The 12,913-nt window shown below is 40.2% G+C and overlaps 1 protein-coding gene across 1 annotated transcript in view; it reads right to left on the bottom strand.

Annotated features, from left to right (window-relative positions):
* Positions 1–12,913, bottom strand: part of LOC124776155 (odorant receptor Or2-like) — an 81,697-nt gene that overhangs the window by 1,939 nt on the left and 66,845 nt on the right. The window lies entirely within an intron of this gene.

Genomic DNA, 12,913 nt, shown 5'->3' with positions numbered 1-12,913 from the left:
TATATAGTGTGTGGATGTGTTCAAGGAAAAGGAGAAGGTGGGGGATGGGGATGAGGTCGTAGAGGATGCGCATGGGGGACGGAAGGCGGATGCGGAAGGCGAGGCGGTGCACATGGCGTTCGAGGATTTGGAGGGCTTTATAGAACCGGGGAGGGGCGGAAATCCAAGCGACGCTGCCATAACAGAGGATGGGGCGGATCATGGATTTGTAGGTGTGAAGTATGGTGGAAGGATGCAGACCCCACGTCCGGTCGGACAGGAGTTTCAGTAGGCGGAGGCGGATGTGAGCTTTGTTTTGGATGGTAAGGAGATGGGGACTCCAGGTGAGGTGGCGGTCGAGTGTGAGGCCAAGGTATTTGAGGGTGGGAGTGAGGTGGATAGGATGGCCATAAATGGTGAGGTAGAAATCACGGAGGCGGAAGGAGCGGGTGGTGTGGCCTATGATGATCGCCTGGGTCTTTGAGGGATTAACACGGAAGAACCACTGGTTGCACCAAGTGGTGAATTGGTCAAGGTGGGTTTGGAGGTTACGTTGGGACTGTTGAAGGGTAGGATAGTGGGCTAGGAAGGCGGTGTCATCAGCGAACTGGAGAAGATGAACAGGAGGGGAGGGCGAAAACGTCCTCCGTTCCGCAATATATAGAGTACTGTAACTACTCTGCGCATGCGTCGAAAATTTGATAGATGAAACACACTGCCCGCCAGCAGCGCCCTCGCTGGTGGAATAGCGGAACTCAGTCGCCCTCTGCGTTGCTGTTTGCCACGGCCGTCGACGCACTCTGTCGTCTTCGTTTTGAGCAAATCGTGGAGATGATGGGATTCCCTGCACTGTCCAGCTGGTAGCCGCTGTCACGGTTTAACGGATTTGCGGCCAATCGTATTTCTACGGATTCTTTAATAATGGAGTCCCAGAAAGACGTTGCTGTGGACAAAATCATTGTTTTCTCATACTCCATTGAATGTCCAGTAGAAGTACAATGTTCAGCAATAGCGGACTTGCTTGGCTACAAAAGGCGGGTGTAACGTTGATGTTCAGTGCAGCGTTCTTTCACGATGCGTGCGGTTTGACCTATGTAAGCCATACCACATTGGCACGGTATCTTGTAAATTCCGGCCTTTCGTAGTAATTGATTGTCCTTACTGATCCCATAAGGTCTGTAATCTTCGATGGTGGGCGGAAAACCAATTTTACCTGAAATTTTCGGAGGATTCTTGCTATTTTAAACGAAGTGTTGCAAAGAAAGGTAGAAAAGCTAAGGATTGTTCCGGCATGTTCTCCTCTTTATTCACTTCCAGCTTCTTAGTTTTAACTGTTAGTGCCCTGTTAATCTACTGGATGGAATAACCATTTTCGCTGAATACTGTCTTTAGATGGGCGAGTTCTTGAGGTAAGCTGTGTAGATCTGAGACAGTATGAGCTCTATGAAGAAGTGTTTTAAGCAAACTCATGGTTTGTAATGGGTCATGGCAATTCGATGCTTGCAGGTACAAATCAGTATGAGAACTATCACCCATACGGACACCGGCAGAAATCTGTGGGACGACTTTGCAGATAAGCGTTGGTAACAGATTAAGCCTCAAAGACTGCCTCTTTCCCCTGTCTGTTCATTCCAATCATAACCCTGCTTTCAAAAGTAATGATTATGCACAGTACAGTATGTGTTGCACATGCAGGCATGGAAGGTGTTTAGTTGATATGTATAGGTCTGTACACAGGTAGCAGTGTACATCTGACATCATGGACATACACTAATATTTTGATTAGCATTCAAAATGAAGCTGACCTTTTCTTCTAGTTATAACTTCTATGTTGTTCAGACCATTTACCAACTGCAAAAGAACTTTTTACTGTACTACCTGATAGTCGCTTGACTAACAGATAATCGAGAAATATGGAGATAGATCCATATGAAGTAAATAATACAAGTCATTAAAGCTCCTGTAACATACCAGTCGACTCTAATTCTACTGAAGTTCAATTTTTGCTCGTGCAATGATAACAAAGCATGTGTCTTCCTTGAATGTTCTTCTGTGCGCCTCTCTAATGATCTTTAAATGCTTGCGAGGTTTTTTAAAAAATATTCACAGAGTGAGTGAGAGCATTACACCACAGTGCACAAGAATTTAAAGATTTAGTTGGTGATAAAAGAGGAAACAAGTTGACGGAACTAAAGAGGTGCAGCTCTGCACAGTTAGTCGATCTCACGGCGAAAATCAATGTGTTTGAGCTGTTTGCATTTGTACGTAATTGCCTGTAGAAATCCAGGGTGTTTACAAGCTGTTCTACTGCTTCTTATTTTTAGCAGACAAAAAACTTAAGCGGTCCGTCATTAAAAGGAAGCTACAAATTAGAGCTCAAGGTCTCCAGATTTTATAAACCTTCCAGCGATGGCGAGTTCATCAAAGAGTACATTTTTGGAAGAGCAGAACTCGTGACGCTACTGAAGGTATAGAGTTTTTCCGAACTTAGTTTTTCGCGACAGACAATAATTCGCCGCGTACGTGTCATGGCAGCGGGTGTCTACAGGCAGTTAACTGACAACGCCAGTAACTTCGTTGTATTTTCCATTCCTTTGGACGTTTCGATCGACATTTCGGACACGGCGCAATTCATATTGGTGACGTCGACAGCAGTTAGCACGTGGCAGAAGAACATTAGATCTGGTTCCAATGTAGGACACAAGGAGAGGAATCGAATTGCTGAAAACAGTTGAAGAGACAACTGAAGCCGTTGGCCTGTACTGAAACATGCTACTCTCATTGCCAGCGACGAGAGTGGCACAAACTCGGCTCGAAGCATTCTTGTACAAAAACCTAAAACGTTCAACAGACAGTTTGCACGGAATTCGTTGTTTTGCACATCAAAAAGCACATTGTGCTAAATTTTCAGCAATGGTGGACGTCATTAAATTGATGATCCGAATAATTAGTTATCTAAGTCACATGGGTTATTACATGGTGAAGGTAAACAATTTCTTACGGAACTGTAGGAACGGTATGGAGAAGTTATTTACTACGGCGACGTTTTATTTATTCTCCAAAAATTCATTAGACGGTACAACAGAGAATAGGTTTCGCTGTCACTAGAGACATCTGAACGCAGTAACTATCACCGACAGCATATCCTAAATCGAATGTAACAGAGACTCTGGACAACTTGGGGCAGTCTAAATCAGAGGTTCCCACACTGGGGGGCGCGCCCCCCTGGGGGGGTGGGGGGGGGGCGGGGCGTGATGATGTTGCAAGGGGGGCGCGGGTGGAGTTAGCAGTATAAACCTAATATTTCTTTTTAATATCGATATTTCAATAAAAATGAATGTGCAGGTATTAATGATAGATTATGGTGCTAAATGCGATTGTTTGGCGTCCCACTTCCCGCAATCCTATCTCAATAACCTATCCTAGAACATACAGATATTGAAGATCATGTTTAGAATGTCACACACAGAAACTCTCAAAATTACGAAGGCGATATGCGTTAATTCTAATATATCAGATTTGTAAACACTTACTTCTGACAATTGTAAAAGAGAAAAGTCAGGTATTAACTATTCCATACATTTGTACACATGAACTGAACGTAATCATGTTATAACATTTAGCCGTAGTAGGCTACGTTCATCAGAGTAATAATCACTTATACTGCATAACTGCAAAAATGCCGATTTATTACCCTGTCAACCCGCGGATCCCCATGTGGTGAGATTACAGTGACTTTAACAGACTGTATACGCTTCAAATGAACTGGCGGGTTCGTAATTTGGACGTCAGGGTTATGCCCTTTGTCACCAGAAGAATGTGCACGACGTGAATGCGAAACTAGTACAAGTGTTCGTTCTGAGCAGAGTACTTCACGCCGATCTGGAAACATTGTCGTGAGTGCTAACAATGAAACATAACCCAACTAGGTAGACAATGAAGTCCATTAGTGAGGCTATTTTTTTTTTCGAACGGTCAGTACTACAACTCTTTCGTTCAGATTACTTATCTGACAAAACAGTTATTTTTCTTCTGCCTTTTTGAAATAAGGCATAATTTCGTTTGAAATTATTGTACATTCCTTGGTGCGACAATGGCTTCTTTTGGTACGAGTACAGAGATAACTGCTTGGCACTGTGCACAGTTTCCAGCGATGTGTGAGGTGTATCCATGACCTTACTTAATTACTGTGAAATTTGACAACCAATTCATTGATGTTATCTCAAAACTTATAACGTTTCGTTTATAAGTAACTAAAGATAGGGGCACGAAAACGATTTTCGCATAAAACCCCAGGCTACACTGCTCAGAACAGCACCGCAGAACAGGTAGCAAATTCTTAGGGTGCCTGTAGGCTGTTTCCGCCCTAATCCGGGAAAAGCCCGTTTCTCCCAGCAAGAGCCCTGCTCAGCTACCAGGTCGCAGACAGACAGTGCACTGACTACCTGCACTGTGGCTGGGTTTCCCCGTTCTTCGCCCCACTCCTCACAGGCAGTCATTTGAGGTGCCGACAGACGACAGACAGTAGCTTTTCTTTGTTTCAGTTGGTTGCTTGCAGTTGTTGACACATCTGATGTATTGGATTTTGCTAAAATCGCGTTGAATCTTTCACAGTTGTGCCTCAGTAAAATCAGTGTTAGTGCGAAATTATACTGTTAACTTCTTGTTTTCTTTTTACTTCACCATGAGCGTCGTGAAAAAACGTAAATATAGTGATGATTATATCAAATACGGTTTTGCTTCTATACAAAATAATGGTGTTGACCAGCCGCAATGTTTCATTTGCTATGAGGTGTTGAGCAATGATTCCATGAGACCTTCTCGTCTGGAACGCCATTTGTGGGCAAAGCATGGTGCATTGAAAGAGAAGCCAAAGGAATTTTTTGCTGCAAAATGTGATAATTTGAAACGAGTAAAGTTGGACACTGCTGGATCCTTCGCTCAGGCATCAGAAAAGGTACTGGAAGCCTCGTATGAGTTATTGCTACTTATTTCAAGGACCAAGAAAAGTCATATTATCGGAGAGACACTAGTCAAACCCTGTTTGTCGAAAGCTGCTGATATTGTTCTTGGGTCAGAAAGTAAACAAAAACTTTCACAAATACCGCTCTCTGACAATACTGCGAAGCGTCGGATTGATGATATGGCCGAAGACATAGAAAATCAATTAGTTATGGCCGTCGAACAATCGCAGCTTTTCGCAATACAGTTAGACGAGAGTACCGACGTTGCGAATTGTTGCCAACTGCTAGTTTTCGTTCGCTATATAGAAAATGAAGCAATTAAAGAAGAGTTGCTGTTTTCTACAGAGTTAAAGAAAACTTCAAAAGCAATTCATATAATGGCAGCCGTCTCTGAATTATTTTGTAAAAATGAGTTATCATGGCAGAAACTGATAGGCGTGTGCACAGACGGCGCCCCATCAATGCTTGGATGTCGCCCAGGATTCGTGCAGATGGCCAGAGAAAAAAACCATAGTGTTACTGCTATCCACTGTGTAATACACCGTCAAGCACTGGCAGCTAAGACACTTCCAAAGGAACTCAATGATGTCTCGAAACTGTGCATCAAAATCGTGAATCGTATTAAAAAGAGTGCGTTAAATTCCAGGTTATTTATGGCTCTTTGTGAAGACTTGGGAGCAGAGTATAAAACACTTTTATTTCATACAGAAGTACGCTGGTTCTCAAAACGAAATATGCTAGGAAGATTATTTGAACTTCGAGACGAAGTGATGCAGTTTTTGGAAAATAACAAACAAACTGAATTGTATGTGGAATTTAGAAATCCCGGTATTCATGTTGCATTGGCTTATCTGTCAGATATTTTCGAATCTTTAAACACATTGAATTTGAAATTACAAGGTGGATAGTCAAACATAGTTTTTCATCGGGATGCCATCAAAGCGTTTACTGATAAGTTGCAACTATGGAAACGTAAAATTTTAGCCTGCAATTATTCCTGCTTTCCCAGATTGTTTGGAATCCTGGAAGAAGCCCGATTTCAAAACGATTTTAAGGATACTGATACTAAGAGTAAAATATCGAACCATTTGCAGCAACTCATTGATGAATTCGAACGATACTTCCCTAACAGTTGTGATGATAAAATTTATTATTGGTTAGCGACGGATCCATTTCACGTTGACGTGGATGTGTTGCCAGACAGACTACAAGAGGAAGTCTTAGAAATTAAAAATGATTCTGCAGCGAAATACGACTTTGAGAAGATGGATAAGCCTTTGTTTTGGGTGAAATATCTCACAGTGTATTCCAGCACAGCGGAACAAGCACTCAAACTGTACTTACCTTTTTCAAGCACTTATTTGTGCGAAAGAGCATTTTCAGCGGTAGTGGCGATAAAAAATAATCTTACAAGCAAACTCAGTATTGCCAATGATTTACGTTGCGCAGTTTCTACTATTCAGCCAAGAATTCAAAATCTTGTTAAAAAAATGCAAGCTCATCCTTCACATTGATTTATTTGTTTGTTTCTTGCCATATGTGTGTGGAAATAATATTTTTATAATAAATACGTCACATTATAAGAGAACTTGTTATTTTCCTCCTAACTATCCTTACATGTAGGTAATACTGTAAAATTGCAAAAAAAATATTTCGAAGAAACAGTATAAAATAAACATAGTTAATCTGATTTAAATATAAATACTGCGTGTGATCCTTATGGATTATGGTGTTACGTGTGGTATGTTATTTCAACTAATAATAGTATTTCTTCTGGATGATGACACAGCGAAAGTTTATCCTAGATATGGCAAGCGAAGAGTAGCCCTAAAATCGTATACTGGTGAAGAACTGGTGTGCAGTAAGGGAATGTAATCAAGGTAAGGAAATTGTTTTATTCATTTTTTTAAAGTTCTGTGTAGTCTCCAAAATTATTTTGTAAAACTTATTCTTTATTTTTTGTCTGGTTCTGGGAACTGGGCCTTTGTCGCCGTTCGGTAACTGTCGTCGTTGACATAAATGCCAACCTATGCGCAATGACAATGGGGACCGCTATAGGCGTAAAAATCAGTGATGTTCGTTAACACCGTGACTGAATGACTATTTTTGATAATGAGTGAAAGTAATGAGTACACTCAACTTAAAATAATGGTCCGCATCCACTAATCTGCAAAGGTCACAAATATTTTTCCTTGTGTACCAAGGACTTTCTTTACATTAGGAGTGGCTTATAATCACTAGACTAGACTGATGACGTAATTACTGTGACTCGATGCATTAACAGCCCATCATGTTACATGACGTCACCATCACAAATTTTTCAGTAGTTTCTTCATAATTAATAAAAATCTCTTTTTTTTTACGGGGGGGGCACGGAAGTTTTCTTTTCGGCAGAATGGGAGCGTGACAAACAAAAGTTTGGGAACCTCTAGTCTAAATGCTTTTCGACGATGGATTTAAAAGAGGTTATCACCAGTTGTTTAAGTCGAGGGGCATGCCGGGAACTATTTTTCGAGTAATGACCCGCTGTTGATCAGATTATAAAGGAAAAGGAAAGCAAGAACCAACGTTAGAAGATCCGGAATGGACTGCAAATCTCGCGCTCTAGGTTGACTTGGCTGCTCACTTCAACACCCTCGATAAGACAGTACAAGTGAGGAACAACTAATATATAATTTAATGGCAAAAGAGGATGGATTTAATATGAAAATAACACTGTAGAAGGGACAACTTCTGAGAAAGGACACAGCCCATTTCCTTTAGATCTTTCATGTTAAAAAAAATGCCATTTCGATTAATTCATTTCGGTGCTGGAAGAAGTACCGGAACAATTATGAAATATTTTCAGGACACTACCAACCTCACAAGATCACTTGCCATTTCAGTTGTCCATCTGCAGATTGAATTGATCGATCTGCAGCGTAATTTCCGATTAAAAGCCAGCCGGCCGGAGTGGCCGAGCGGTTCTAGGCGCTACAGTCTGGAACCGCGCAACCGCTACGGTTGCAGGTTCGAATCCTGCCACGGGCATGGATGTGTGTGATGACCTTAGGTTAGTTAGGTTTAAGTAGTTCTAAGTTCTAGGGGACTTATGACCTCAGCAGTTGAGTCCCATAGTGTTCAGAGCCATTTGAACCATTTGATTAAAAGCCACATTCTATTACATTAAAACTGTTCAGGGGTTCTACAAAGGTTTTCCTCGGGAAGGCTTTCCTCGTCTCCATAATGGGACTGCAAAGGTGATATCCATGTTTGGATCGACTTACGTGTGTCAAAGAGGTTTTTCGATAATGAAATAAGGAAGTCACGATTATGTGGCAGCATGAGTGACGACAGTCGGATAAACTACCTGCGTTTATTAGTGTGCCTACAGTTTGTACCAGACAGCAGTTTTATTATGACTTCAGCGAAGCAAAAGTAATTAAATAACGATGAAAATTTCGTTTTGTTTCTGATATTTTTGTTGAAAATTGTAGCCACGTCTATTTCGGTAGAGAAGTGCTAGGTAATAATTTTGTTTCTCTTTTTATATGTAGTTATGATAATTTATTGCGCCCCTAACGGTGTGCTACAGACTCATTGTTTTTGTATCTTTTTGTGTATCTCAATTAAATGTTGTAAGAATTTTGCATGGAGCTGTTGCATGGGGGCTTAATTATTATTTTAATGCAAATATTTTTTTAATTTTAGTCGCTGTATGTCCGATTACGAAGTGTCGTAAACGGTTGGCCCTGACTAGTTTTAGTGCGCAATCTGACTGCATAGAATAACAACAAAGAATGAAAGAAAATTTCTACATTCATCTACATTGATACTCCGCAAGCCACCCAACGGTGTGTTAATACAATTAATTAATTAAGTCCCCAGCAACTATAAAACCTACGAAGCCAACAAAGCACAAGTGTAGCTGTTCTGTGTGTGAAAGTGTGATTCAACGTACACATCTGGCACGGCTCTTCTTCAATAAGACAAGAAATTTTAAATATCATTTATACTGAAGTAATTAAAAAAATAGAAATACTATAATTGCGCAAGAAAACCAGAATTACACTCTAATACAAGAACACAAGCCAGATGCTTTGTTGACTGAACCTGTAATGACGCGTTATTCAAGACATTGAAATAATGAGAAATAAAGCGAGTTTTGTTACCTTCATATATATTGATGAAAAGCACTCTAATCATTACAATATCTCCATTAGAACAACATCTGCTGTCTAGCCCATCAAACAACTGCATAAAACATGGAACAAGCACTCACTACTACAACATCTGCACAAGCACTCCCTACTACGACCTCTCGACAAGAACTTTTCACTACGACATCTCAGCAAGCACTGACTACTACCACTACTTCTCAATAAGCACTGCCAGTGGAGGCGGCTGAATAATACTCTTTGGCGCAATCTCTGGCGCTGTGGCTCAGTGTAGCCACCTTTCACTGTGTAACTAACACAATATTACTGACGTAAAGCAATTGCAAATTCAACTTCATTCAATTTTTTTGTTTTTGTTTCTGTAGGTATATACGCTTGTACTAACAGTCAGTAACAGTATAATACCGCTCTTCATGACACATTGCTCAAATTTTCGAATTTCCTAATATGGCATAATATGAAACCAAGCCGCAAGCAAGCTGGTCTGTGTTCCTCCGCCGTCCCTACCCAAACAGCATAGCGAGATCAGGGGAGCAACACGAGAGAACGGCCCACGTGCCTGGGGCTCACCCACGCGCCAAGTTTCTGGCCGCCCCTGCTCTATATTCAAAATACATTCATATTTGGGTTTCCAAGTCGAAAGTAGTGCCGGTAAACCAGCAACATCTTTTTTCGCCATTTTGTTTAAACAAAATTCCCGAAAGACAGATACATGTCAAGAAAATTAAGTATGCAGGGGCAGAAGCAGAACCCTCTGACTCCAATGCTTACGACAGGTGGCCTGATATGAAAGCAGTGTGAAAGTGGGTCAGGACTCTCTTTGAATTCTTCTTCGTACCCTTCTGAGAAGTGCTGTTGCTAAGGTACGACTGGATCCAGTTTCGTAAGTAAAGACTCGCCCCAAGGCGAGAAACTAGTGGAAAGCATCAAGTACGAGAATTGGTAGTGTAGTACAAGCCTCACCATAGCGAGTGAAAAGATAGAAAAAGTCTTAAGAGATTTCGGACAGCAACCACTACGGCTACATAATATTCTGAAAATAGTCGGAATGTTTAATATAAAAGAGTGGAAATTGTAATTAGAAATTTTTTGCAACGATGTGAGCATTTTTGAGGAATTATGTATGAAATTTTTTAACTTTGTGACTTGTTTAGCTTCCATAGCTGCCAAGTCTGGAGGATAGTGGCCGTGTATTTCTGATTTTTTTTTAAACTGGCAATTATAATATTTTATGTATTTCATAGGATTTATTAAAAAATTGAGTATCACAGGGAATGAGAGGCATAGCAATACACATTGCTGGCAGAAAATCTTAACAGAAAATTTCTTGCCGCACGCACTTAACACAGATAAATTAGTACATACATCCCTAGGCATTATTAAAGACATTTCTAGTAACTTGTTATAAAACTTTGTATAACCTTTTGTAATGTCTATAGGTAACGACGCTATGAATTTTAGTTTGATCTCTAAAGTAACTTTCGAATTATTCAAGATTACTTAAAATGCAAGAATTGTGGCTATCAATGCTAATATGTTTTAAAAATCTTAAACATGACTGCGGAACAGCAACTGTCTAAACGTCAAGAGGTTGAAAAATCAGCCAACGAGTTGCCCTTGACATAGGTTTCCATGTTTGTGAAAACATCTTCAGGAGTAGTGAATCTTGTTTTGCCAATTTTTTATATGACAAGAGCCGCTCGACTTCATTTAATCTAACGTACCATCATGTGGTGTAACAAGGCCCACTACTTCTGAAGAAGTTATTTTTACAAATATTGAAACCTACTTCAACGGCTAGTAAACCTTTGTTTGTAACTGTTTGCCTAATTTTTCGATCTCTTCTAAGATGTTTCGTGCTAAAGTCATTGAAGAACTTTAACTGAATCTTTGATGATTAAGTAACTGAGTAAACAGCATTTTCATTAAAATGCTAAAATTTGCGTAATAGTTGGAGTTTGAGACAGCTAGTACTATTTTACGTGTTGGATGACGTCATTTTCATTACTTGACTATGACGTTTGATTTGTGGGGCGCTCAACTGCACGGTCATCATTGCCCTTACGAAGTCCCAATCTTTTCACTGTCCAGTATTTTTCACAGTCCAATATAGCCACTGTCACGAATGATGAGGGTGATGATGAAATGATGTGGACAACACAAACACCCAGTCCCAGGGCAGAGAAGATCTCCAGCCGGGCCGTGAATCGAACCCGGGGCCACGTGATCCAGGTAGCAACGTTTGACACTAGACCACGAGCTGCTGACTTCATCTCTTCTGTGGTCTGAGTGAACGAAGGAACGAATGCGTCACGTCTGTGAAGTATGATTTCTTTACAGAATGTGAGTCACATACATGGGGAAACTAGGCATTTTTCAGTACTTTAATAATATAACATGGGAAATATTTGCTTTCTAGAATGTATTATTTCGTGTTTTCGTGTCAACTGATTTCGTGACTGGGGCTGTTTGAAAGACGGAGATTACTGAAATAAGAAGCAGTTTGGCTAATGTGTTATTCGGCCAACGACATAAAATATTTCACGCACTTTGGTACAGGGAATGGATTTTCACTGGTGATTCTTGAGAAGTCGGTGATCAGTTGTTACGTCTGAGATAATGCAGTCCGGGGCTCTAATCATTTTTACGAAGATTGATCAATAATTTATTTATGAATAATTGAATTAGGAACGTGAATAATCGGTGTGCTAAGCACAGACCTACAATAGCCAAATAAATCTGCTACTGCAGAACATTGTCTTGTCACCAGACATCCTATGAAATGTAACAACACGGAGATTCTGGCATGCACTTCCAGCCATTGGGATTGTGTTATTAATGAAGCTGTTATATCAGCAAGTGGCGTTATAGAGAGAGATGAAGATCTTGCTTAAATTCTGCATGGAATCCGGTTCTCTCCCATGTAAAAAAGTACAGGGACAGAGTTAATGCTCTCTTACCCGCTGGTATTAATTTTCACTATCGATATATTCTGACGTCGCCCACCGTTTTCTAAGTGGTGATGTTGATGTTTACAATGTGTACCTACGTTCGTATGTGTGTGTGTGTGTGTGTGAGAGAGAGAGAGAGAGAGAGAGAGAGAGAGAGAGAGAGTGTTATCTTTACGGATATGAAACTGAGGTTTTCAGTTCCCTTGCACGGCGCTTCCTTGCGGCATTCGTGCCTTGATGATGACGGGGTATGCATTTGTAGAAATATCGGCAGTTGTCAAAGACATCAGCCGGCCGCATCCCCATATCATATTAGAATACTTGTAGTGCGTTTGAATGAGTTAGAGTATTAAGTCTCTGTGTTTACTACAGAAGCAGTACTCACCTTTATGTGTGTAGAGGAGTAGTATTTCATCAGCATTAGGTTAAAGCATACGCTTACAAATCAATCAACCCATAGAAAAGCCTGTTGGGGTATTTTGCTAAAAAGGGGAATAAAAGATATAAACAACTTTTTTACATGAATTGTGTGATCTAAGACACATAGAAACAATAATTTGGAGAGCAATTTCTGCCCTCTCGACTTTAGTAGCTCAACGGACTCAGAGTTACAGTTTCCTAGCCAAAATCTCACCACAGAGAGCAGGAGAAACTTACTTACATAATTTTATAGTGACCTAGATAATTACACTAAAAACTATAGTTGTATTTCTTTTTTTTTGCATTTGGAGTAACATCATCAGCAAAATCAGTTAATTCACTAAAAATTTATAATAATTAATATTTTAAAATAAAAAGCTAATGTTCATTTCCCGACCTTGAAATTTTGTTAAAAAATTAAAAAATTTAATTTCTGTTTTGA

The sequence above is a fragment of the Schistocerca piceifrons genome, chromosome 2 (assembly GCF_021461385.2).
Source record: "Schistocerca piceifrons isolate TAMUIC-IGC-003096 chromosome 2, iqSchPice1.1, whole genome shotgun sequence".
Classification (NCBI taxonomy): Eukaryota; Metazoa; Arthropoda; class Insecta; order Orthoptera; family Acrididae; genus Schistocerca; species Schistocerca piceifrons.
Note: the sequence above shows the minus strand (reverse complement) of the source record. Positions and strands in the feature narration are given on the sequence as shown.